Consider the following 19,987-nt stretch of genomic DNA (forward strand, 5'->3'; position numbering starts at 1 on the left):
GACATAATAAAAAGTCAACCGCACCACGGATTCCCAGACAGTCTCCCACACTGGTACTAGCGAGGCCTTAAGCTGTGTAACTTCTGCCATCTGACGAGAGCAGGCACATTCAGCTTAGAATGGCCATTGACATTAAATGTTTTAATCCATAGTCCTTTTTAATCGATTGTGAAACAAAATCTAAACGACATAATAAAAATTCAACCGCACCACGGATTCCCAGACAGTCTCCCACACTGGTACTAGCGAGGCCTTAAGCTGTGTAACTTCTGCGTTCTGACGAGAGCAGGCACATTCAGCTTAGAATGGCCATTGACGTTAAAAGCTTTAATCCATAGTCCTATTTAATCTATTGTGAAACAAAATCTAAACGACATAATAAAAAGTGAACCGCACCACGGATTACAAGACAGTCTCCCACACTGGTACTAGCGAGGCCTTAAGCTGTGTAACTTCTGCGATCTGACGAGAGCAGGCACATTCAGCTTAGAATGGCCATTGTCATTAAATGCTTTAATCCATAGTCCTTTTTAATCGATTGTGAAACAAAATCTAAACGACATAATAAAAAGTCAACCGCACCACGGATTCCTAGACAGTCTCCCACACTGGTACTAGCGAGGCCTTAAGCTGTGTAACTTCTGAGATCTGGCGAGAGCAGGGACATTCAGCTTAGAATGGCCATTGACATTAAATGCTTTAATCCATAGTCCTTTTTAATCGATTGTGAAACAAAATCTAAACGACATAATAAAAACTCAACCGCACCACGGATTCCCAGACAGCCTGCCACACTGGTACTAGCGAGGCCTTAAGCTGTGTAACTTCTGCGATCTGACGAGAGCAGGGACATTCAGCTTAGAATGGCCATTGACATTAAATGCTTTAATCCATAGTCCTTTTTAATCGATTGTGAAACAAAATCTAAACGACATAATAAAAATTCAATCGCACCACGGATTCCCAGACAGTCTCCCACACTGGTACTAGCGAGGCCTTAAGCTGTGTAACTTCTGCGTTCTGACGAGAGCAGGCACATTCAGCTTAGAATGGCCATTGACGTTGAATGCTTTAATCCATAGTCCTATTTAATCGATTGTGAAACAAAATCTAAACGACATAATAATAAGTCAATCCGCACCACGGATTCCCAGACAGTCTACCACACTGGTACTAGCGAGGCCTTAAGCTGTGTAACTTCTGCGATCTGACGAGAGCAGGCACCTTCAGTTTAGAATGGCCATTGACATTAAATGCTTTAATCCATAGTCCTTTTTAATCGATTGTGAAACAAAATCTAAACGACATAATAAAAAGTCAACCGCACCACGGATTCCCAGACAGTCTCCCACACTGGTACTAGCGAGGCCTTAAGCTGTGTAATTTCTGCGATCTGACGAGAGCAGGGACATTCAGCTTAGAATGGCCATTGACATTAAATGCTTTAATACATAGTCCTTTTTAATTGATTGTGAAACAAAATCTAAACGACATAATAAAAAGTCAACCGCACCACGGATTCCCAGACAGTCTCCCACACTGGTACTAGCAAGGCCTTAAGCTGCTAAACTTCTGCGATCTGACGAGAGCAGGCACATTCAGCTTAGAATGGCCATTGACAATAAAAGCTTTAATCCATAGTCCTTTTTAATCGATTGTGAAACAAAATCTAAACGACATAATAAAAAGTCAACCGCACCACGGATTCCCAGACAGTCTCCCACACTGGTACTAGTGAGGCCTTAAGCTGTGTAACTTCTGCGATCTGACGAGAGCAGGGACATTCAGCTTAGAATGGCCATTGACATTAAATGCTTTAATCCATAGTCCTTTTTAATCGATTGTGAAACAAAATCTAAACGACATAATAAAAATTCAACCGCACCACGGATTCCCAGACAGTCTCCCACACTGATACTAGCGAGGCCTTAAGCTGTGTAACTTCTGCGATCTGACGAGAGCAGGCACATTCAGCTTAGAATGGCCATTGACATTAAATGCTTTAATCCATAGTCCTTTTTAATCGATTGTGAAACAAAATCTAAACGACATAATAAAAAGTCAACCGCACCACGGATTCCCAGACAGTCTCCCACACTGGTACTAGCGAGGGCTTAAGTTGTATAACTTCTGCGATCTGACGAGAGCAGGCACATTCAGCTTAGAATGGCCATTGACATTAAATGCTTTAATCCATAGTCCTTTTTAATCGATTGTGAAACAAAATCTAAACTACATAATAAAAAGTCAACTGCACCACGGATTCCCAGACAGTCTACCACACTGGTACTAGCGAGGCCTTAAGCTGTGTAACTTCTGCGATCTGACGAGAGCAGGCACATTCAGCTTAGAATGGCCATTGACATTAAAAGCCTTAATCCATAGTCCTATTCAATCTATTGTGAAACAAAATCTAAACAACATAATAAAAAGCCAACTGCACCACGGATTCCCAGACATTCTCCTACACTGGTACTAGCGAGGCCTTAAGCTGTGTAACTTCTGCGATCTGACGAGAGCAGGGACATTCAGCTTAGAATGGCCATTGACATTAAATGCTTTAATCCATAGTCCTTTTTAATCGATTGTGAAACAAAATCTAAACGACATAATAAAAATTCAACCGCACCACGGATTCCCAGACAGTCTCCCACACTGGTACTAGCGAGGCCTTAAGCTGTGTAACTTCTGCGTTCTGACGAGAGCAGGCACATTCAGCTTAGAATGGCCATTGACATTAAATGCTTTAATCCATAGTCCTATTTAATCTATTGTGAAACAAAATCTAAACGACATAATAAAAAGTCAACCGCACCACGGATTCACAGACAGTCTCCCACACTGGTACTAGCGAGGCCTTAAGCTGTGTAACTTCTGCGATCTGACGAGAGCAGGCACATTCAGCTTAGAATGGCCATTGACATTAAATGCTTTAATCCATAGTCCTTTTTAATCGATTGTGAAACAAAATCTAAACGACATAATAAAAAGTCAACCGCACCACGGATTCCCAGACAGTCTCCCACACTGGTACTAGCGAGGCCTTAAGCTGTGTAACTTCTGCCATCTGACGAGAGCAGGCACATTCAGCTTAGAACGGCCATTGACATTAAAAGCCTTAATCCATAGTCCTATTTAATCTATTGTGAAACAAAATCTAAACGACATAATAAAAAGTCAACCGCACCACGGATTCCCAGACAGTCTCCCACACTGGTACTAGCGAGGCCTTAAGCTGTGTAACTCCTGCGATCTGACGAGAGCAGGCACATTCAGCTTAGAATGGCCATTGACATTAAATGCTTTAATCCATAGTCCTTTTTAATCGATTGTGAAACAAAATCTAAACGACATAATAAAAAGTCAACCGCACCACGGATTCCCAGACAGTCTCCCACACTGGTACTAGCGAGGCCTTAAGCTGTGTAACTTCTGCGATCTGACGAGAGCAGGGACATTCAGCTTAGAATGGCCATTGACATTAAATGCTTTAATCCATAGTCCTTTTTAATCGATTGTGAAACAAAATCTAAACGACATAATAAAAAGTCAACCGCACCACGGATTCCCAGACAGTCTCCCACACTGGTACTAGCGAGGCTTTAAGCTGTGTAATTTCTGCGATCTGACGAGAGCAGGGACATTCAGCTTAGAATGGCCATTGACATTAAATGCTTTAATACATAGTCCTTTTTAATCGATTGTGAAACAAAATCTAAACGACATAATAAAAATTCAACCGCACCACGGATTCCCAGACAGTCTCCCACACTGGTACTAGCGAGGCCTTAAGCTGTGTAACTTCTGCGATCTGACGAGAGCAGGCACATTCAGCTTAGAACGGCCATTGACGTTAAATGCTTTAATCCATAGTCCTATTTAATCTATTGTGAAACAAAATCTAAACGACATAATAAAAAGTCAACCGCACCACGGATTCCCAGACAGTCTCCCACACTGGTACTAGCGAGGCGTTAAGCTGTGTAACTACTGCGATCTAAAGAGAGCAGGCACATTCAGCTTAGAATGGCCATTGACATTAAATGCTTTAATCCATAGTCCTTTTTAATTGATTGTGAAACAAAATCTAAACGACATAATAAAAAGTCAACCGCACCACGGATTCCCAGACAGTCTCACACACTGGTACTAGCGAGGCCTTAAGCTGTGTAACTTCTGCGATCTGACGAGAGCAGGCACATTCAGCTTAGAATGGCCATTGACATTAAATGCTTTAATCCATAGTCATTTTTAATCGATTGTGAAACAAAATCTAAACGACATAATAAAAAGTCAACCGCACCACGGATTCCCAGACAGTCTCCCACACTGGTACTAGCGAGGCCTTAAGCTGTGTAACTTCTGCGATCTGACGAGAGCAGGCACATTCAGCTTAGAATGGCCATTGACATTAAATGCTTTAATCCATAGTCCTTTTTAATCGATTGTGAAACAAAATCTAAACGACATAATAAAAAGTCAACCGCACCACGGATTCCCAGACAGTCTCCCACACTGGTACTAGCGAGGCCTTAAGCTGTGTAACTTCTGCGATCTGACGAGAGCAGGCACATTCAGCTTAGAATGGCCATTGACATTAAATGCTTTAATCCATAGTCCTATTTAATCGATTGTGAAACAAAATCTAAACGACATAATAATAAGTCAATCCGCACCACGGATTCCCAGACAGTCTACCACACTGGTACTAGCGAGGCCTTAAGCTGTGTAACTTCTGCGATCTGACGAGAGCAGGCACCTTCAGTTTAGAATGGCCATTGACATTAAATGCTTTAATCCATAGTCCTTTTTAATCGATTGTGAAACAAAATCTAAACGACATAATAAAAAGTCAACCGCACCACGGATTCCCAGACAGTCTCCCACACTGGTACTAGCGAGGCCTTAAGCTGTGTAATTTCTGCGATCTGACGAGAGCAGGGACATTCAGCTTAGAATGGCCATTGACATTAAATGCTTTAATACATAGTCCTTTTTAATTGATTGTGAAACAAAATCTAAACGACATAATAAAAAGTCAACCGCACCACGGATTTCCAGACAGTCTCCCACACTGGTACTAGCAAGGCCTTAAGCTGCTAAACTTCTGCGATCTGACGAGAGCAGGCACATTCAGCTTAGAATGGCCATTGACAATAAATGCTTTAATTCATAGTCCTTTTTAATCGATTGTGAAACAAAATCTAAACGACATAATAAAAAGTCAACCGCACCACGGATTCCCAGACAGTCTCCCACACTGGTACTAGTGAGGCCTTAAGCTGTGTAACTTCTGCGATCTGACGAGAGCAGGGACATTCAGCTTAGAATGGCCATTGACATTAAATGCTTTAATCCATAGTCCTTTTTAATCGATTGTGAAACAAAATCTAAACGACATAATAAAAATTCAACCGCACCACGGATTCCCAGACAGTCTCCCACACTGGTACTAGCGAGGCCTTAAGCTGTGTAACTTCTGCGATCTGACGAGAGCAGGCACATTCAGCTTAGAATGGCCATTGACATTAAATGCTTTAATCCATAGTCCTTTTTAATCGATTGTGAAACAAAATCTAAACGACATAATAAAAAGTCAACCGCACCACGGATTCCCAGACAGTCTCCCACACTGGTACTAGCGAGGGCTTAAGCTGTGTAACTTCTGCGATCTGACGAGAGCAGGCACATTCAGCTTAGAATGGCCATTGACATTAAATGCTTTAATCCATAGTCCTTTTTAATCGATTGTGAAACAAAATCTAAACTACATAATAAAAAGTCAACTGCACCACGGATTCCCAGACAGTCTACCACACTGGTACTAGCGAGGCCTTAAGCTGTGTAACTTCTGCGATCTGACGAGAGCAGGCACATTCAGCTTAGAATGGCCATTGACGTTAAATGCTTTAATCCATACTCCTATTTAATCTATTGTGAAACAAAATCTAAACGACATAATAAAAAGTCAACTGCACCACGAATTCCCAGACAGTCTCCCACACTGGTACTAGCGAGGCCTTAAGCTGTGTAACTTCTGCGATCTGACGAGAGCAGGCACATTCAGCTTAGAATGGCCATTGACATTAAAAGCCTTAATCCATAGTCCTATTCAATCTATTGTGAAACAAAATCTAAACAACATAATAAAAAGCCAACTGCACCACGGATTCCCAGACAGTCTCCTACACTGGTACTAGCGAGGCCTTAAGCTGTGTAACTTCTGCGATCTGACGAGAGCAGGGACATTCAGCTTAGAATGGCCATTGACATTAAATGCTTTAATCCATAGTCCTTTTTAATCGATTGTGAAACAAAATCTAAACGACATAATAAAAATTCAACCGCACCACGGATTCCCAGACAGTCTCCCACACTGGTACTAGCGAGGCCTTAAGCTGTGTAACTTCTGCGTTCTGACGAGAGCAGGCACATTCAGCTTAGAATGGCCATTGACGTTAAATGCTTTAATCCATAGTCCTATTTAATCTATTGTGAAACAAAATCTAAACGACATAATAAAAAGTCAACCGCACCACGGATTCCCAGACAGTCTCCCACACTGGTACTAGCGAGGCCTTAAGCTGTGTAACTTCTGCGATCTGACGAGAGCAGGCACATTCAGCTTAGAATGGCCATTGACATTAAATGCTTTAATCCATAGTCCTTTTTAATCGATTGTGAAACAAAATCTAAACGACATAATAAAAAGTCAACCGCACCACGGATTCCCAGACAGTCTCCCGCACTGGTACTAGCGAGGCCTTAAGCTGTGTAACTTCTGCCATCTGACGAGAGCAGGCACATTCAGCTTAGAACGGCCATTGACATTAAAAGCCTTAATCCATAGTCCTATTTAATCTATTGTGAAACAAAATCTAAACGACATAATAAAAAGTCAACCGCACCACGGATTCCCAGACAGTCTCCCACACTGGTACTAGCGAGGCCTTAAGCTGTGTAACTCCTGCGATCTGACGAGAGCAGGCACATTCAGCTTAGAATGGCCATTGACATTAAATGCTTTAATCCATAGTCCTTTTTAATCGATTGTGAAACAAAATCTAAACGACATAATAAAAAGTCAACCGCACCACGGATTCCCAGACAGTCTCCCACACTGGTACTAGCGAGGCCTTAAGCTGTGTAACTTCTGCGATCTGACGAGAGCAGGGACATTCAGCTTAGAATGGCCATTGACATTAAATGCTTTAATCCATAGTCCTTTTTAATCGATTGTGAAACAAAATCTAAACGACATAATAAAAAGTCAACCGCACCACGGATTCTCAGACAGTCTCCCACACTGGTACTAGCGAGGCCTTAAGCTGTGTAATTTCTGCGATCTGACGAGAGCAGGGACATTCAGCTTAGAATGGCCATTGACATTAAATGCTTTAATACATAGTCCTTTTTAATTGATTGTGAAACAAAATCTAAACGACATCATAAAAAGTCAACCGCACCACGGATTCCCAGACAGTCTCCCACACTGGTACTAGCAAGGCCTTAAGCTGCTAAACTTCTGCGATCTGACGAGAGCAGGCACATTCAGCTTAGAATGGCCATTGACAACAAATGCTTTAATCCATAGTCCTTTTTAATCGATTGTGAAACAAAATCTAAACGACATAATAAAAAGTCAACCGCACCACGGATTCCCAGACAGTCTCCCACACTGGTACTAGTGAGGCCTTAAGCTGTGTAACTTCTGCGATCTGACGAGAGCAGGGACATTCAGCTTAGAATGGCCATTGACATTAAATGCTTTAATCCATAGTCCTTTTTAATCGATTGTGAAACAAAATCTAAACGACATAATAAAAATTCAACCGCTCCACGGATTCCCAGACAGTCTCCCACACTGGTACTAGCGAGGCCTTAAGCTGTGTAACTTCTGCGATCTGACGAGAGCAGGCACATTCAGCTTAGAATAGCCATTGACGTTAAATGCTTTAATCCATAGTCCTATTTAATCTATTGTGAAACTAAATATTAACAACATAATAAAAAGTCAACCACACCACGGATTCCCAGACAGTCTCCCACACTGGTACTAGTGAGGCGTTAAGCTGGGTAACTTCTGCAATCTAACGAGAGGAGGCACATTCAGCTTAGAATTGCCATTGACATTAAATGCTTTAATCCATAGTCCTTTTTAATCGATTGTGAAACAAAATCTAAACGACATAATAAAAAGTCAACCGCACCACGGATTCCCAGACAGTCTCCCACACTGGTAGTAGCGAGGCCTTAAGCTGGGTAACTTCTGCGATCTGACGAGAGCAGGCACATTCAGCTTAGAATGGCCATTGACGTTAAAAGGCTTAATCCATAGTCCTATTTAATCTATTGTGAAACAAAATCTAAACAACATAATAAAAAGTCAACCGCACCACGGATTCCCAGACAGTCTCCCACACTGGTACTAGTGAGGCCTTAAGCTGTGTAACTTCTGCAATCTGACGAGAGCAGGGACATTCAGCTTAGAATGGCCATTGACTTTAAATGCTTTAATCCATAGTCCTTTTTAATCGATTGTGAAACAAAATCTAAACGACATAATAAAAATTCAACCGCACCACGGATTCCCAGACAGTCTCCCACACTGGTACTAGCGAGGCCTTAAGCTGCGTAACTTCTGCGTTCTGACGAGAGCAGGCACATTCAGCTTAGAATGGCCGTTGACGTTAAATGGTTTAATCCATAGTCCTATTTAATTTATTGTGAAACAAAATCTAAACGACATAATAAAAAGTCAACCACACCACGGATTCCCAGACAGCCTCCCACACTGGTACTAGGGAGGCCTTAAGCTGTGTAACTTCTGCGATCTGACGAGAGCAGGCACATTCAGCTTAGAATGGCCATTGACATTAAATGCTTTAATCCATAGTCCTCTTTAATCGATTGTGAAACAAAATCTAAACGACATAATAAAAAGTCAACCGCACCACGGATTCCCAGACAGTCTCCCACACTGGTACTAGCGAGGCCTTAAGCTGTGTAACTTCTGCGATCTGACGAGAGCAGGCACATTCAGCTTAGAATGGCCATTGACAATAAATGCTTTAATCCAGAGTCCTTTTTAATCGATTGTGAAACAAAATCTAAACAACATAATATAAAGTCAACCGCACCACGGATTCCCAGACAGTCTCCCACACTGGTACTAGCGAGGTCTTAAGCTGTGTAACTTCTGCGATCTGACGAGAGCAGGCACATTCAGCTTAGAATGGCCATTGACGTTAAATGCTTTAATCCATAGTCCTATTTAATCTATTGTGAAACAAAATCTAAACGACATAATAAAAAGTCAACCACACCACGGATTCCCAGACAGTCTCCCACACTGGTACTAGCGAGGCGTTAAGCTGTGTAATTTCTGCGATCTAACGAGAGCAGGCACATTCAGCTTAGAATGGCCATTAACATTAAATGCTTTAATCCATAGTCCTTTTTAATCGATTGTGAAACAAAATCTAAACGACATAATAAAAAGTCAACCGCACAACGGATTCCCAGACAGTCTCCCACACTGGTACTTACGAGGCCTTAAGCTGTGTAACTTCTGCGATCGGACGAGAGCAGGCACATTCAGCTTAGAATGGCCATTGCCATTAAAAGCCTTAATCCATAGTCCTATTTAATCTATTGTGAAACAAAATCTAAACAACATAATAAAAAGTCAACCGCACCACGGATTCCCAGACAGTCTCCCACACTGGTACTAGCGAGGCCTTAAACTGTGTAACTTCTGCAATCTGACGAGAGCAGGCACATTCAGATTAGAATGGCCATTGACATTAAATGCCTTAATCCATAGTCCTATTTAATCTATTGTGAAACAAAATCTAAACAACATAATAAAAAGTCAACCGCACCACGAATTCCCAGACAGTCTCCCACACTGGTACTAGCGAGGCCTTAAGCTGTGTAACTTCTGCGATCTGACGAGAGCAGGGACATTCAGCTTAGAATGGCCATTGACATTAAATGCTTAATCCATAGTCCTTTTTAATCGATTGTGAAACAAAATCTAAACGACATAATAAAAATTCTTCCGCAACACGGATTCCCAGACAGTCTCCAACACTGGTACTAGCGAGGCCTTAAGCTGTGTAACTTCTGCGTTCTGACGAGAGCAGGCACATTCAGCTTAGAATGGCCATTGACGTTAAATGCTTTAATCCATAGTCCTATTTAATCTATTGTGAAACAAAATCTAAACGACATAATAAAAAGTCAACCGCACCACGGATTCCCAGACAGTCTCCCACACTGGTACTAGCAAGGCCTTAAGCTGTGTAACTTCTGCGATCTGACGAGAGCAGGCACATTCAGCTTAGAATGGCCATTGACATTAAATGCTTTAATCCATAGTCCTTTTTAATTGATTGTGAAACAAAATCTAAACGACATAATAAAAAGTCAACCGCACCACAGATTCCCAGACAGTCTCCCACACTGATACTAGCGAGGCCTTAAGCTGTGTAACTTCTGCGATCTGACGAGAGCAGGCACATTCAGCTTAGAATGGCCATTGACAATAAATGCTTTAATCCATAGTCCTTTTTAATCGATTGTGAAACAAAATCTAAACAACATAATAAAAAGTCAACCGCACCACGGATTCCCAGACAGTCTCCCACACTGGTACTAGCGAGGCCTTAAGCTGTGTAACTTCTGCGATCTGACGAGAGAAGGGACATTCAGCTTAGAATGGCCATTGACATTAAATGCTTTAATCCATAGTCCTTTTTAATCGATTGTGAAACAAAATCTAAACGACATAATAAAAATTCAACCGCACCATGGATTCCCAGACAGTCTCCCACACTGGTACTAGCGAGGCCTTAAGCTGTGTAACTTCTGCGATCTGACGAGAGCAGGCACATTCAGATTAGAATGGCCATTGACGTTAAATGCTTTAATCCATAGTCCTATTTAATCTATTGTGAAACTAAATCTTAACGACATAATAAAAAGTCAACCACACCACGGATTCCCAGACAGTCTCCCACACTGGTACTAGTGAGGCGTTAAGCTGTGTAACTTCTGCAATCTAACGAGAGCAGGCACATTCAGCTTAGAATTGCCATAGACATTAAATGCTTTAATCCATAGTCCTTTTTAATCGATTGTGAAACAAAATCTAAACGACATAATAAAAAGTCAACCGCACCACGGATTCCCAGATAGTCTCCCACACTGGTACTAGCGAGGCCTTAAGCTGTGTAACTTCTGCGATCTGACGAGAGCAGGTACATTCAGCTTAGAATGGCCATTGACATCAAAAACCTTAATCCATAGTCCTATTTAATCTATTGTGAAACAAAATCGAAACAACATAATAAAAAGTCAACCGCACCACGGATTCCCAGACAGTCTCCCACACTGGTACTAGCGAGGCCTTAAGCTGTGTAACTTCTGCGATCTGACGAGAGCAGGGACATTCAGCTTAGAATGGCCATTGACATTAAATGCTTTAATCCATAGTCCTTTTTAATCGATTGTGAAACAAAATCTAAACGACATAATAAAAATTCAACCGCTCCACGGATTCCCAGACAGTCTCCCACACTGGTACTAGCGAGGCCTTAAGCTGTGTAACTGCTGCGTTCTGACGAGAGCAGGCACATTCAGTTTAGAATGGCCATTGACGTTAAATGCTTTAATCCATAGTCCTATTTAATCTATTGTGAAACAAAATCTAAACGACATAATAAAAAGTCAGCCGCACCACAGATTCCCAGACAGTCTCCCACACTGGTACTAGCGAGGCCTTAAGCTGTGTAACTTCTGCGATCTGACGAGAGCAGGGACATTCAGCTTAGAATGGCCATTGACATTAAATGCTTTAATCCATAATCCTTTTTAATCGATTGTGAAACAAAATCTAAACGACATAATAAAAATTCAACCGCGCCACGGATTCCCAGACAGTCTCCCACACTGGTACTAGTGAGGCCTTAAACTGTGTAACTTCTGCGATCTGACGAGAGGAGGCACATCCAGCTTAGAATGGCCATTGACGTTAAATCATTTAATCCATAGTCCTATTTAATCTATTGTGAAACAAAATCTAAACGACATAATAAAAAGTCAACCGCACCACGGATTCCCAGACAGTCTCCCACACTGGTACTAGCGAGGCATTAAGCTGTGTAACTTCTGCGATCTAACGAGAGCAGGCACATTCAGCTTAGAATGGCCATTAACATTAAATGCTTTAATCCATAGTCCTTTTTAATCGATTGTGAAACAAAATCTAAACGACATAATAAAAAGTCAACCGCACCACGGATTCCCAGACAGTCTCCCACACTGGTACTAGCGAGGCCTTAAGCTGTGTAACTTCTGCGATCTGACGAGAGCAGGCACATTCAGCTTAGAATGGCCATTGACATTAAATGCTTTAATCCATAGTCCTTTTTAATCGATTGTGAAACAAAATCTAAACGACATAATAAAAAGTCAACCGCACCACGGATTCCCCGACAGTCTCCCACACTGGTACTAGTGAGGCCTTAAGCTGTGTAACTTCTGAGATCTGACGAGAGCAGGGACATTCAGCTTAGAATGGCCATTGACATTAAATGCTTTAATCCATAGTCCTTTTTAATCGATTGTGAAACAAAATCTAAACGACATAATAAAAAGTCAACCGCACCACGGATTCCCAGACAGTCTCCCACACTGGTACTAGCGAGGCCTTAAACTGTGTAACTACTGCGATCTGACGAGAACAGGCACATTCAGCTTAGAATGGCCATTGACATTAAATGCTTTAATCCATAGTACTTTTTAATCGATTGTGAAACAAAATCTAAACGACATAATAAAAAGTCAACCGCATCACGGATTCTCAGACAGTCTCCCACACTGGTACTAGCGAGGCCTTAAACTGTGTAACTTCTGCGATCTGACGAGAGCAGGGACATTCAGCTTAGAATGGCCATTGACATTAAATGCTTTAATCCATAGTCCTTTTTAATCGATTGTGAAACAAAATCTAAACGACATAATAAAAAGTCAACCGCACCACGGATTCCCAGACAGTCTCCCACACTGGTACTAGCGAGGCCTTAAGCTGTGTAACTTCTGCGATCTGACGAGAGCAGGCACATTCAGCTTAGAATGGCCATTGACGTTAAATGCTTTAATCCATAGTCCTATTTAATCTATTGTGAAACAAAATCTAAACGACATAATAAAAAGTCAACCGCACCACGGATTCCCAGACAGTCTCCCACACTGGTACTAGCGAGGCCTTAAGCTGTGTAACTTCTGCGATCTGACGAGAGCAGGCACATTCAGCTTAGAATGGCCATTGACATTAAAGGAACAGTGTCATCACAAATATTTTTTTTATATGTTAAAGATGTTAGTGCCTTCATATAAACGTTTATTTTCATTTGTGTGTTTGTGTTTTACTGTTTCTTATTTTCACACTTTTTCTTCCCTATGGGGGCTGCCATTTTTTGTTCCATTTCTGTGTGTGTCGATTAACGACACACACAGACATGGAATACGGCAGCCACAGTCCCATAGGGACTGCGAACGGCTCCCGTCCCATTGACTGCCGTGTACGGCGTCTGTGTGGGAACTGCGCATGCGCCGCTCCCACACAGTCCTATTCGAAATTGGCGCCGTCCGGCGCCATTTTCCCGTGGACCGGAAGTCGCGGCTGGACAGTAATATTACTACTTCCGGTCGCGGCTTCCGGACAAGTGCACATGGAACAGCGGCAGCAAAGGGAGCGGACGGGCCGCGGCGGCAGGAGCAGGTAAGCGATTTCAATGTATGTTAGTGTTTGTGTGTGTTTACTACTGCATGTAAACCTACTACACTGTGGGTTACCTCAAAAAATGGCGACACACAGTGTAGGAGGTTAAACCTTTCAAACCCCTCGTTTATCCCGGCACTAGCCAGGATAAAGGAGGGGGGATTGCTGAGAGCTCACTAGAGCGATAGCTTTTAACCCAATGTTGCAATGCTGCAATTTTGGGAACTAGCTCCAAACAGCTCCATCTAGTGACCAAAAATGGGTAGTATTATAAATTTGAAAAAATTTATAATATTTCCTGACTCGCGAAAAAAATAAAAAAAATTTGAACAATGTTTAATCACCCACACACTAAATGTTTAAATTTAAAAAAAAAAACATGTTTTTGGGGCGACACCATGCCTTTAAATGCTTTAATCCATAGTCCTTTTTAATCGATTGTGAAACAAAATCTAAACGACATAATAAAAAGTCAACCGCACCATGGATTCCCAGACAGTCTCCCACACTGGTACTAGCAAGGCCTTAAGCTGTGTAACTTCTGCGATCTGACGAGAGCAGGGACATTCAGCTTAGAATGGCCATTGACATTAAATGCTTTAATCCATAGTCCTTTTTAATCGATTGTGAAACAAAATCTAAACGACATAATAAATATTCAACCGCACCACGGATTCCCAGACAGTCTCCCACATTGGTATTAGCGAGGACTTAAGCTGTGTAACTTCTGCGATCTGACGAGAGCAGGCACATTCAGCTTAGAATGGCCATTGACGTTAAATCCTTTAATCCATAGTCCTATTCAATCTATTGTGAAACAAAATCTAAACGACATAATAAAAAGTCAACCGCACCACGGATTCCCAGACAGTCTCCCACACTGGTACTAGCGAGGCGTTAAGGTGTGTAACTTCTGCGATCTAACGAGAGCAGGCACATTCAGCTTAGAATGGCCATTGACATTAAATGCTTTAATCCATAGTCCTTTTTAATCGATTGTGAAACAAAATCTAAACGACATAATAAAAAGTCAACCGCACCACGGATTCCCAGACAGTCTCCCACACTGGAACTAGCGAGGCCTTAAGCTGTGTAACTTCTGCGATTTGACGAGAGCAGGCACATTCAGCTTAGAATGGCCATTGACATTAAAAGCCTTAATCCATAGTCCTATTTAATCTATTGTGAAACAAAATCTAAACAACATAATAAAAAGTCAACCGCACCACGGATTCCCAGACAGTCTCCCACACTGGTACTAGCGAGGGCTTAAGCTGTGTAACTTCTGCGATCTGACGAGAGCAGGGACATTCAGCTTAGAATGGCCATTGACATTAAATGCTTTAATCCATAGTCCTTTTTAATCGATTGTGAAACAAAATCTAAACGACATAATAAAAATTCAACCGCACCACGGATTCCCAGCCAGTCTCCCACACTGGTACTAGCGAAGCCTTAAGCTGTGTAACTTCTGCGATCTGACGAGAGCAGGCACATTCAGCTTAGAATGGCCATTGACACTAAAAGCCTTAATCCATAGTCCTATTTAATCTATTGTGAAACAAAATCTAAACGACATATTAAAAAGTCAACCGCACCACGGATTCCCAGACAGTCTCCCACACTGGTACTAGCGAGGCCTTAAGCTGTGTAACTTCTACGATCTGACGAGAGCAGGCACATTCAGCTTAGAATGGCCATTGACATTAAATGCTTTAATCCATAGTCCTTTTTAATCGATTGTGAAACAAAATCTAAACGACATAATAAAAAGTCAACCGCACCACGGATTCCCAGACAGTCTCCCACACTGGTACTAGCGAGGCCTTAAGCTGTGTAACTTCTGCGATCTGACGAGAGAAGGCACATTCAGCTTAGAATGGCCATTGACATTAAATGCTTTAATCCATAGTCCTTTTTAATCGATTGTGAAACAAAATCTAAACGACATAATATAAAGTCAACCGCACCACGGATTCCCAGACAGTCTCCCACACTGGTACTAGCGAGGCCTTAGGCTGTGTAACTTCTGCGATCTGACGAGAGCAGGGACATTCAGCTTAGAATGGCCATTGACATTAAATGCTTTAATCCATAGTCCTTTTTAATCGATTGTGAAACAAAATCTAAACGACATAATAAAAAGTCAACCGCACCACGGATTCCCAGACAGTCTCCCACACTGGTACTAGCGAGGCCTTAAGCTGTGTAACTTCTGCAATCTGACGAGAGCAGGGACATTCAGCTTAGAATGGCCATTGACATTAAATGCTTTAATCCATAGTCCTTTTTAATCGATTGTGAAACAAAATCTAAACGACATAATTAAAAATTGAACCGCACCACGTATTCCCAGCCAGTCTCCCACACTGGTACTAGCGAGGCCTTAAGCTGTGTAACTTCTGCGTTCTGACGAGAGAAGGCACATTCAGCTTAGAATGGCCATTGACGTTAAATGCTTTAATCCATAGTCCTATTTAATCTATTGTGAAACAAAATCTAAACGACATAATAAAAAGTCAACCGCACCACGGATTCCCAGACAGTCTCCCACACTGGTACTAGCGAGGCCTTAAGATGTGTAACTTCTGCGATCTGACGAGAGCAGGGACATTCAGCTTAGAATGGCCATTGACATTAAATGCTTTAATCCATAGTCCTTTTTAATAGATTGTGAAACAAAATCTAAACGACATAATAAAAATTCAACCGCACCACGGATTCCCAGACAGTCTCCCACACTGGTACTAGCAAGGCCTTAAGCTGTGTAACTTCTGCGATCTGACGAGAGCAGGCACATTCAGCTTAGAATGGCCATTGACATTAAATGCTTTAATCCATAGTCCTTTTTAATCGATTGTGAAACAAAATCTAAACGACATAATAAAAATTCAACCGCACCACGGATTCCCAGACAGTCTCCCACACTGGTACTAGCGAGGCCTTAAGCTGTGTAACTTCTGCATTCAGACGAGAGCAGGCACATTCAGCTTAGAATGGCCATTGACGTTAAATGCTTTAATCCATAGTCCTATTTAATCTATTGTGAAACAAAATCTAAACGACATAATAAAAAGTCAACCGCACCACGGATTCCCAGACAGTCTCCCACACTGGTACTAGCGAGGCCTTAAGCTGTGTAACTTCTGCGATCTGACGAGAGCAGGCACATTCAGCTTAGAATGGCCATTGACATTAAATGCTTTAATCCATAGTCCTTTTTAATCGATTGTGAAACAAAATCTAAACGACATAATAATAAGTCAACCGCACCACGGATTCCCAGACAGTCTCCCACACTGGTACTAGCGAGGCCTTAAGATGTGTAACTTCTGCGATCTGACGAGAGCAGGGACATTCAGCTTAGAATGGCCATTGACATTAAATGCTTTAATCCATAGTCCTTTTTAATCGATTGTGAAACAAAATCTAAACGACATAATAAAAATTCAACCGCACCACGGATTCCCAGACAGTCTCCCACACTGGTACTAGCGAGGCCTTAAGCTGTGTAACTTCTGCGATCTGACGAGAGCAGGCACATTCAGCTTAGAATGGCCATTGACATTAAATGCTTTAATCCATAGTCCTTTTTAATCGATTGTGAAACAAAATCTAAACGACATAATAAAAATTCAACCGCACCACGGATTCCCAGACAGTCTCCCACACTGGTACTAGCGAGGCCTTAAGCTGTGTAACTTCTGCATTCAGACGAGAGCAGGCACATTCAGCTTAGAATGACCATTGACGTTAAATGCTTTAATCCATAGTCCTATTTAATCTATTGTGAAACAAAATCTAAACGACATAATAAAAAGTCAACCGCACCACGGTTTCCCAGACAGTCTCCCACACTGGTACTAGCGAGGCCTTAAGCTGTGTAACTTCTGCGATCTGACGAGAGCAGGCACATTCAGCTTAGAATGGCCACTGACATTAAATGATTTAATCCATAGTCCTTTTTAATCGATTGTGAAACAAAATCTAAACGACATAATAAAAAGTCAACCGCACCACGTATTCCCAGACAGTCTCCCACACGGGTACTAGCGAGTTCTTAAGCTGTGTAGCTTCTGCGATCTGACGAGAGCAGGCACATTCAGCTTAGAATGGCCATTGACATTAAATGCTGTAATCCATAGTCCTTTTTAATCGATTGTGAAACAAAATCTAAACGACATAATAAAAAGTCAACAGCACCACGGATTCGCAGACAGTCTCCCACGCTGGTACTAGCGAGGCCTTAAGCTGTGTAACTTCTGCGTTCTGACGAGAGCAGGCACATTCAGCTTAGAATGGCCATTGACGTTAAATGCTTTAATCCATAGTCCTATTTAATCTATTGTGAAACAAAATCTAAACGACATAATAAAAAGTCAACCGCACCACAGATTCCCAGACAGTCTCCCACACTGGTACTAGCGAGGCCTTAAGCTGTGTAACTTCTGCGATCTGACGAGAGCAGGCACATTCAGCTTAGAATGGCCATTGACGTTAAATGCTTTAATCCATAGTCCTATTTAATCTATTGTGAAACAAAATCTAAACGACATAATAAAAAGTCAACCGCACCACGGATTCCCAGACAGTCTCCCACACTGGTACTAGCGAGGCGTTAAGCTGTGTAACTTCTGCGATCTAACGAGAGCAGGAACATTCAGCTTAGAATGGCCATTGACATTAAATGCTTTAATCCATAGTCCTTTTTAATCGATTGTGAAACAAAATCTAAACGACATAATAAAAAGTCAACCGCACCACGGATTCCCAGACAGTCTCCCACACTGGTACTAGCGAGGCCTTAAGCTGTGTAACTTCTGCGATCTGACGAGAGCAGGCACATTCAGCTTAGAATGGCCATTGACATTAAAAGCCTTAATCCATAGTCCTATTTAATCTATTGTGAAACAAAATCTAAACAACATCATAAAATGTCAACCGCACCAAGGATTCCCAGACAGTCTCCCACACTGATACTAGCGAGGTCTTAAGCTGTGTAACTTCTGCGATCTGACGAGAGCAGGGACATTCAGCTTAGAATGGCCATTGACATTAAATGCTTTAATCCATAGTCCTTTTTAATCGATTGTGAAACAAAATCTAAACGACATAATAAAAAGGCAACCGCACCACGGATTCCCAGACAGTCTCCCACACTGGTACTAGTGAGGCATTAAGCTGTGTAACTTCTGCGATCTAACGAAAGCAGGCACATTCAGCTTAGAATGGCCATTGACATTAAATGCTTTAATCCATAGTCCTTTTTAATCGATTGTGAAACAAAATCTAAACGACATAATAAAAAGTCAACCGCACCACGGATTCCCAGACAGTCTCCCACACTGGAACTAGCGGGGCCTTAAGCTGTGTAACTTCTGCGATTTGACGAGAGCAGGCACATTCAGCTTAGAATGGCCATTGACATTAAAAGCCTTAATCCATAGTCCTATTTAATCTATTGTGAAACAAAATCTAAACAACATAATAAAAAGTCAACCGCACCACGGATTCCCAGACAGTCTCCCACACTGGTACTAGCGAGGGCTTAAGCTGTGTAACTTCTGCGATCTGACGAGAGCAGGGACATTCAGCTTAGAATGGCCATTGACATTAAATGCTTTAATCCATAGTCCTTTTTAATCGATTGTGAAACAAAATCTAAACGACATAATAAAAATTCAACCGCACCACGGATTCCCAGCCAGTCTCCCACACTGGTACTAGCGAGGCCTTAAGCTGTGTAACTTCTGCGATCTGACGAGAGCAGGCACATTCAGCTTAGAATGGCCATTGACATTAAAAGCCTTAATCCATAGTCCTATTTAATCTATTGTGAAACAAAATCTAAACGACATATTAAAAAGTCAACCACACCACGGATTCCCAGACAGTCTCCCACACTGGTACTAGCGAGGCCTTAAGCTGTGTAACTTCTACGATCTGACGAGAGCAGGCACATTTAGCTTAGAATGGCCATTGACATTAAATGCTTTAATCCATAGTCCTTTTTAATCGATTGTGAAACAAAATCTAAACGACATAATAAAAAGTCAACCGCACCACGGATTCCCAGACAGTCTCCCACACTGGTACTAGCGAGGCCTTAAGCTGTGTAACTTCTGCGATCTGACGAGAGAAGGCACATTCAGCTTAGAATGGCCATTGACATTAAATGCTTTAATCCATAGTCCTTTT

At 41.9% G+C, this 19,987-nt stretch overlaps 90 pseudogenes; all 90 read right to left on the minus strand.

The window, feature by feature from the left end:
* Positions 1 to 12: 12 nt before the first annotated feature.
* On the minus strand, positions 13 to 131 carry LOC142745580 (5S ribosomal RNA; annotated as a pseudogene).
* A 67-nt stretch (positions 132 to 198) lies between these two features.
* Positions 199 to 317, minus strand: LOC142744331 (5S ribosomal RNA; annotated as a pseudogene).
* A 253-nt stretch (positions 318 to 570) lies between these two features.
* On the minus strand, positions 571 to 689 carry LOC142747234 (5S ribosomal RNA; annotated as a pseudogene).
* Positions 690 to 942: 253 nt separating this feature from the next.
* On the minus strand, positions 943 to 1,061 carry LOC142744366 (5S ribosomal RNA; annotated as a pseudogene).
* A 254-nt stretch (positions 1,062 to 1,315) lies between these two features.
* LOC142743846 (5S ribosomal RNA) lies at positions 1,316 to 1,434 on the minus strand (annotated as a pseudogene).
* Positions 1,435 to 1,501: 67 nt separating this feature from the next.
* Positions 1,502 to 1,620, minus strand: LOC142747756 (5S ribosomal RNA; annotated as a pseudogene).
* Positions 1,621 to 1,687: 67 nt separating this feature from the next.
* On the minus strand, positions 1,688 to 1,806 carry LOC142744236 (5S ribosomal RNA; annotated as a pseudogene).
* Positions 1,807 to 1,873: 67 nt separating this feature from the next.
* On the minus strand, positions 1,874 to 1,992 carry LOC142746013 (5S ribosomal RNA; annotated as a pseudogene).
* Positions 1,993 to 2,059: 67 nt separating this feature from the next.
* On the minus strand, positions 2,060 to 2,178 carry LOC142746489 (5S ribosomal RNA; annotated as a pseudogene).
* A 67-nt stretch (positions 2,179 to 2,245) lies between these two features.
* Positions 2,246 to 2,364, minus strand: LOC142744628 (5S ribosomal RNA; annotated as a pseudogene).
* Positions 2,365 to 2,431: 67 nt separating this feature from the next.
* On the minus strand, positions 2,432 to 2,550 carry LOC142746160 (5S ribosomal RNA; annotated as a pseudogene).
* A 67-nt stretch (positions 2,551 to 2,617) lies between these two features.
* On the minus strand, positions 2,618 to 2,736 carry LOC142744332 (5S ribosomal RNA; annotated as a pseudogene).
* A 67-nt stretch (positions 2,737 to 2,803) lies between these two features.
* On the minus strand, positions 2,804 to 2,922 carry LOC142744678 (5S ribosomal RNA; annotated as a pseudogene).
* A 67-nt stretch (positions 2,923 to 2,989) lies between these two features.
* Positions 2,990 to 3,108, minus strand: LOC142746514 (5S ribosomal RNA; annotated as a pseudogene).
* A 67-nt stretch (positions 3,109 to 3,175) lies between these two features.
* Positions 3,176 to 3,294, minus strand: LOC142744496 (5S ribosomal RNA; annotated as a pseudogene).
* A 67-nt stretch (positions 3,295 to 3,361) lies between these two features.
* Positions 3,362 to 3,480, minus strand: LOC142744037 (5S ribosomal RNA; annotated as a pseudogene).
* Positions 3,481 to 3,547: 67 nt separating this feature from the next.
* LOC142745679 (5S ribosomal RNA) lies at positions 3,548 to 3,666 on the minus strand (annotated as a pseudogene).
* Positions 3,667 to 3,733: 67 nt separating this feature from the next.
* Positions 3,734 to 3,852, minus strand: LOC142745916 (5S ribosomal RNA; annotated as a pseudogene).
* Positions 3,853 to 3,919: 67 nt separating this feature from the next.
* Positions 3,920 to 4,038, minus strand: LOC142747133 (5S ribosomal RNA; annotated as a pseudogene).
* Positions 4,039 to 4,105: 67 nt separating this feature from the next.
* On the minus strand, positions 4,106 to 4,224 carry LOC142745721 (5S ribosomal RNA; annotated as a pseudogene).
* A 67-nt stretch (positions 4,225 to 4,291) lies between these two features.
* LOC142747316 (5S ribosomal RNA) lies at positions 4,292 to 4,410 on the minus strand (annotated as a pseudogene).
* A 67-nt stretch (positions 4,411 to 4,477) lies between these two features.
* On the minus strand, positions 4,478 to 4,596 carry LOC142747318 (5S ribosomal RNA; annotated as a pseudogene).
* A 254-nt stretch (positions 4,597 to 4,850) lies between these two features.
* LOC142743847 (5S ribosomal RNA) lies at positions 4,851 to 4,969 on the minus strand (annotated as a pseudogene).
* Positions 4,970 to 5,036: 67 nt separating this feature from the next.
* On the minus strand, positions 5,037 to 5,155 carry LOC142745149 (5S ribosomal RNA; annotated as a pseudogene).
* Positions 5,156 to 5,222: 67 nt separating this feature from the next.
* Positions 5,223 to 5,341, minus strand: LOC142744237 (5S ribosomal RNA; annotated as a pseudogene).
* Positions 5,342 to 5,408: 67 nt separating this feature from the next.
* On the minus strand, positions 5,409 to 5,527 carry LOC142744846 (5S ribosomal RNA; annotated as a pseudogene).
* A 67-nt stretch (positions 5,528 to 5,594) lies between these two features.
* Positions 5,595 to 5,713, minus strand: LOC142745268 (5S ribosomal RNA; annotated as a pseudogene).
* Positions 5,714 to 5,780: 67 nt separating this feature from the next.
* Positions 5,781 to 5,899, minus strand: LOC142744629 (5S ribosomal RNA; annotated as a pseudogene).
* A 67-nt stretch (positions 5,900 to 5,966) lies between these two features.
* Positions 5,967 to 6,085, minus strand: LOC142744835 (5S ribosomal RNA; annotated as a pseudogene).
* Positions 6,086 to 6,152: 67 nt separating this feature from the next.
* On the minus strand, positions 6,153 to 6,271 carry LOC142744066 (5S ribosomal RNA; annotated as a pseudogene).
* Positions 6,272 to 6,338: 67 nt separating this feature from the next.
* LOC142744333 (5S ribosomal RNA) lies at positions 6,339 to 6,457 on the minus strand (annotated as a pseudogene).
* A 67-nt stretch (positions 6,458 to 6,524) lies between these two features.
* Positions 6,525 to 6,643, minus strand: LOC142747319 (5S ribosomal RNA; annotated as a pseudogene).
* A 253-nt stretch (positions 6,644 to 6,896) lies between these two features.
* Positions 6,897 to 7,015, minus strand: LOC142744497 (5S ribosomal RNA; annotated as a pseudogene).
* A 67-nt stretch (positions 7,016 to 7,082) lies between these two features.
* On the minus strand, positions 7,083 to 7,201 carry LOC142744038 (5S ribosomal RNA; annotated as a pseudogene).
* A 67-nt stretch (positions 7,202 to 7,268) lies between these two features.
* On the minus strand, positions 7,269 to 7,387 carry LOC142745079 (5S ribosomal RNA; annotated as a pseudogene).
* A 67-nt stretch (positions 7,388 to 7,454) lies between these two features.
* LOC142747768 (5S ribosomal RNA) lies at positions 7,455 to 7,573 on the minus strand (annotated as a pseudogene).
* Positions 7,574 to 7,640: 67 nt separating this feature from the next.
* Positions 7,641 to 7,759, minus strand: LOC142744238 (5S ribosomal RNA; annotated as a pseudogene).
* Positions 7,760 to 7,826: 67 nt separating this feature from the next.
* On the minus strand, positions 7,827 to 7,945 carry LOC142746495 (5S ribosomal RNA; annotated as a pseudogene).
* A 253-nt stretch (positions 7,946 to 8,198) lies between these two features.
* On the minus strand, positions 8,199 to 8,317 carry LOC142745745 (5S ribosomal RNA; annotated as a pseudogene).
* Positions 8,318 to 8,384: 67 nt separating this feature from the next.
* LOC142745647 (5S ribosomal RNA) lies at positions 8,385 to 8,503 on the minus strand (annotated as a pseudogene).
* Positions 8,504 to 8,570: 67 nt separating this feature from the next.
* LOC142744349 (5S ribosomal RNA) lies at positions 8,571 to 8,689 on the minus strand (annotated as a pseudogene).
* A 67-nt stretch (positions 8,690 to 8,756) lies between these two features.
* LOC142746589 (5S ribosomal RNA) lies at positions 8,757 to 8,875 on the minus strand (annotated as a pseudogene).
* Positions 8,876 to 8,942: 67 nt separating this feature from the next.
* Positions 8,943 to 9,061, minus strand: LOC142747320 (5S ribosomal RNA; annotated as a pseudogene).
* Positions 9,062 to 9,128: 67 nt separating this feature from the next.
* Positions 9,129 to 9,247, minus strand: LOC142744299 (5S ribosomal RNA; annotated as a pseudogene).
* Positions 9,248 to 9,314: 67 nt separating this feature from the next.
* On the minus strand, positions 9,315 to 9,433 carry LOC142747117 (5S ribosomal RNA; annotated as a pseudogene).
* Positions 9,434 to 9,500: 67 nt separating this feature from the next.
* Positions 9,501 to 9,619, minus strand: LOC142746432 (5S ribosomal RNA; annotated as a pseudogene).
* A 67-nt stretch (positions 9,620 to 9,686) lies between these two features.
* LOC142745683 (5S ribosomal RNA) lies at positions 9,687 to 9,805 on the minus strand (annotated as a pseudogene).
* A 67-nt stretch (positions 9,806 to 9,872) lies between these two features.
* On the minus strand, positions 9,873 to 9,991 carry LOC142743809 (5S ribosomal RNA; annotated as a pseudogene).
* A 252-nt stretch (positions 9,992 to 10,243) lies between these two features.
* Positions 10,244 to 10,362, minus strand: LOC142744203 (5S ribosomal RNA; annotated as a pseudogene).
* Positions 10,363 to 10,429: 67 nt separating this feature from the next.
* Positions 10,430 to 10,548, minus strand: LOC142745388 (5S ribosomal RNA; annotated as a pseudogene).
* A 67-nt stretch (positions 10,549 to 10,615) lies between these two features.
* LOC142746358 (5S ribosomal RNA) lies at positions 10,616 to 10,734 on the minus strand (annotated as a pseudogene).
* Positions 10,735 to 10,801: 67 nt separating this feature from the next.
* LOC142747194 (5S ribosomal RNA) lies at positions 10,802 to 10,920 on the minus strand (annotated as a pseudogene).
* Positions 10,921 to 11,173: 253 nt separating this feature from the next.
* Positions 11,174 to 11,292, minus strand: LOC142747118 (5S ribosomal RNA; annotated as a pseudogene).
* Positions 11,293 to 11,359: 67 nt separating this feature from the next.
* On the minus strand, positions 11,360 to 11,478 carry LOC142744039 (5S ribosomal RNA; annotated as a pseudogene).
* A 67-nt stretch (positions 11,479 to 11,545) lies between these two features.
* Positions 11,546 to 11,664, minus strand: LOC142747025 (5S ribosomal RNA; annotated as a pseudogene).
* A 67-nt stretch (positions 11,665 to 11,731) lies between these two features.
* Positions 11,732 to 11,850, minus strand: LOC142746024 (5S ribosomal RNA; annotated as a pseudogene).
* Positions 11,851 to 12,103: 253 nt separating this feature from the next.
* On the minus strand, positions 12,104 to 12,222 carry LOC142746497 (5S ribosomal RNA; annotated as a pseudogene).
* Positions 12,223 to 12,289: 67 nt separating this feature from the next.
* LOC142747321 (5S ribosomal RNA) lies at positions 12,290 to 12,408 on the minus strand (annotated as a pseudogene).
* Positions 12,409 to 12,475: 67 nt separating this feature from the next.
* Positions 12,476 to 12,594, minus strand: LOC142746602 (5S ribosomal RNA; annotated as a pseudogene).
* Positions 12,595 to 12,661: 67 nt separating this feature from the next.
* On the minus strand, positions 12,662 to 12,780 carry LOC142745606 (5S ribosomal RNA; annotated as a pseudogene).
* A 67-nt stretch (positions 12,781 to 12,847) lies between these two features.
* Positions 12,848 to 12,966, minus strand: LOC142747252 (5S ribosomal RNA; annotated as a pseudogene).
* A 67-nt stretch (positions 12,967 to 13,033) lies between these two features.
* LOC142747322 (5S ribosomal RNA) lies at positions 13,034 to 13,152 on the minus strand (annotated as a pseudogene).
* Positions 13,153 to 13,219: 67 nt separating this feature from the next.
* Positions 13,220 to 13,338, minus strand: LOC142747323 (5S ribosomal RNA; annotated as a pseudogene).
* Positions 13,339 to 14,259: 921 nt separating this feature from the next.
* On the minus strand, positions 14,260 to 14,378 carry LOC142744108 (5S ribosomal RNA; annotated as a pseudogene).
* A 253-nt stretch (positions 14,379 to 14,631) lies between these two features.
* On the minus strand, positions 14,632 to 14,750 carry LOC142747180 (5S ribosomal RNA; annotated as a pseudogene).
* A 67-nt stretch (positions 14,751 to 14,817) lies between these two features.
* On the minus strand, positions 14,818 to 14,936 carry LOC142746818 (5S ribosomal RNA; annotated as a pseudogene).
* Positions 14,937 to 15,003: 67 nt separating this feature from the next.
* Positions 15,004 to 15,122, minus strand: LOC142745722 (5S ribosomal RNA; annotated as a pseudogene).
* Positions 15,123 to 15,189: 67 nt separating this feature from the next.
* On the minus strand, positions 15,190 to 15,308 carry LOC142746214 (5S ribosomal RNA; annotated as a pseudogene).
* A 67-nt stretch (positions 15,309 to 15,375) lies between these two features.
* On the minus strand, positions 15,376 to 15,494 carry LOC142744703 (5S ribosomal RNA; annotated as a pseudogene).
* Positions 15,495 to 15,561: 67 nt separating this feature from the next.
* On the minus strand, positions 15,562 to 15,680 carry LOC142745948 (5S ribosomal RNA; annotated as a pseudogene).
* A 67-nt stretch (positions 15,681 to 15,747) lies between these two features.
* LOC142745305 (5S ribosomal RNA) lies at positions 15,748 to 15,866 on the minus strand (annotated as a pseudogene).
* Positions 15,867 to 15,933: 67 nt separating this feature from the next.
* LOC142745291 (5S ribosomal RNA) lies at positions 15,934 to 16,052 on the minus strand (annotated as a pseudogene).
* Positions 16,053 to 16,306: 254 nt separating this feature from the next.
* LOC142745460 (5S ribosomal RNA) lies at positions 16,307 to 16,425 on the minus strand (annotated as a pseudogene).
* Positions 16,426 to 16,492: 67 nt separating this feature from the next.
* Positions 16,493 to 16,611, minus strand: LOC142745615 (5S ribosomal RNA; annotated as a pseudogene).
* Positions 16,612 to 16,678: 67 nt separating this feature from the next.
* Positions 16,679 to 16,797, minus strand: LOC142745800 (5S ribosomal RNA; annotated as a pseudogene).
* Positions 16,798 to 16,864: 67 nt separating this feature from the next.
* LOC142747324 (5S ribosomal RNA) lies at positions 16,865 to 16,983 on the minus strand (annotated as a pseudogene).
* Positions 16,984 to 17,050: 67 nt separating this feature from the next.
* LOC142745461 (5S ribosomal RNA) lies at positions 17,051 to 17,169 on the minus strand (annotated as a pseudogene).
* A 67-nt stretch (positions 17,170 to 17,236) lies between these two features.
* On the minus strand, positions 17,237 to 17,355 carry LOC142744847 (5S ribosomal RNA; annotated as a pseudogene).
* A 67-nt stretch (positions 17,356 to 17,422) lies between these two features.
* Positions 17,423 to 17,541, minus strand: LOC142746126 (5S ribosomal RNA; annotated as a pseudogene).
* A 67-nt stretch (positions 17,542 to 17,608) lies between these two features.
* On the minus strand, positions 17,609 to 17,727 carry LOC142744282 (5S ribosomal RNA; annotated as a pseudogene).
* A 67-nt stretch (positions 17,728 to 17,794) lies between these two features.
* Positions 17,795 to 17,913, minus strand: LOC142746969 (5S ribosomal RNA; annotated as a pseudogene).
* Positions 17,914 to 17,980: 67 nt separating this feature from the next.
* On the minus strand, positions 17,981 to 18,099 carry LOC142743824 (5S ribosomal RNA; annotated as a pseudogene).
* Positions 18,100 to 18,166: 67 nt separating this feature from the next.
* Positions 18,167 to 18,285, minus strand: LOC142744157 (5S ribosomal RNA; annotated as a pseudogene).
* A 67-nt stretch (positions 18,286 to 18,352) lies between these two features.
* On the minus strand, positions 18,353 to 18,471 carry LOC142746237 (5S ribosomal RNA; annotated as a pseudogene).
* Positions 18,472 to 18,538: 67 nt separating this feature from the next.
* LOC142747325 (5S ribosomal RNA) lies at positions 18,539 to 18,657 on the minus strand (annotated as a pseudogene).
* A 439-nt stretch (positions 18,658 to 19,096) lies between these two features.
* On the minus strand, positions 19,097 to 19,215 carry LOC142747012 (5S ribosomal RNA; annotated as a pseudogene).
* A 67-nt stretch (positions 19,216 to 19,282) lies between these two features.
* Positions 19,283 to 19,401, minus strand: LOC142745723 (5S ribosomal RNA; annotated as a pseudogene).
* Positions 19,402 to 19,468: 67 nt separating this feature from the next.
* Positions 19,469 to 19,587, minus strand: LOC142745448 (5S ribosomal RNA; annotated as a pseudogene).
* Positions 19,588 to 19,654: 67 nt separating this feature from the next.
* LOC142746727 (5S ribosomal RNA) lies at positions 19,655 to 19,773 on the minus strand (annotated as a pseudogene).
* A 67-nt stretch (positions 19,774 to 19,840) lies between these two features.
* On the minus strand, positions 19,841 to 19,959 carry LOC142745950 (5S ribosomal RNA; annotated as a pseudogene).
* Positions 19,960 to 19,987: the final 28 nt, after the last annotated feature.

The sequence above is a fragment of the Rhinoderma darwinii genome, chromosome 2 (assembly GCF_050947455.1).
Source record: "Rhinoderma darwinii isolate aRhiDar2 chromosome 2, aRhiDar2.hap1, whole genome shotgun sequence".
NCBI lineage: Eukaryota > Metazoa > Chordata > Amphibia > Anura > Rhinodermatidae > Rhinoderma > Rhinoderma darwinii.